The sequence below is a fragment of the Egretta garzetta genome, unplaced genomic scaffold, assembly GCF_000687185.1.
Source record: "Egretta garzetta isolate BGI_Z169 unplaced genomic scaffold, ASM68718v1 scaffold1192, whole genome shotgun sequence".
Classification (NCBI taxonomy): Eukaryota; Metazoa; Chordata; class Aves; order Pelecaniformes; family Ardeidae; genus Egretta; species Egretta garzetta.
In genome coordinates, this window is record NW_009258971.1 from 57,403 (window position 1) to 58,127 (window position 725).

Here is a 725-nt window from a genome sequence, read left to right on the forward strand (position 1 = left end):
TCCAAGCTTTGAGGTCCTGCCGGCCGCCTCTCCTTCCACGATCTAGGAAGTTTAAACAAACAAAAGCACAAAACCAGGATAAAACACGAGCGATCTTCAAGTGCGACCTTGCCCGGGCCGGGAGGTTTACGGAGCCAGCCCAGGGGAACCGGGGCAGTTTCCATCAGATAGGAGCCGCCCGGGAGGAAGCCAGTGCCTGCAGACGCCTTTATCGCCGTGACCATCTTTGCTCCAGCGCGCGGTGATCTGACCGTCGATCGGCCGCTCCCAGGGTTATTCCTGGACGGCTCCCCTGTCCCTGCTGCCTTCCCTGGGGGCAGGCACGCCGTGGGCGCTGGCACCCCGCTTTTATGGCCGCAGGCAGGAGTTTCCCCGGGGCGGCCGAGTGCGCCGGCTGTGTCAGTCCCTGAACTTTCATCTGCCAAATGGGGCAGCTCCGTATTTTTGGCAATAATCACCACTGGGGGGATAAACACTTGCTTAAAAGCTTCTAAAAGTTACCAAATCCTAATCCCGGGTGACACAATGGGCAGGGCTGGGTGGGAGCCCCAGGATGGACTGCGGCTCTGGCGCTGCGGCCGTGGGAAAGCAAACCCGCTCGGAGCCAGGACTGACCGTAGAGGAACGCTAGCGAAGGTGCCAAACCCACCCCTGTCCCTCCCGGCCTCGGGCAGGACGATCCCTGCCCTGCTCAGGCTGGTGCCAGCCCCCGGCTGGGGCAGGCG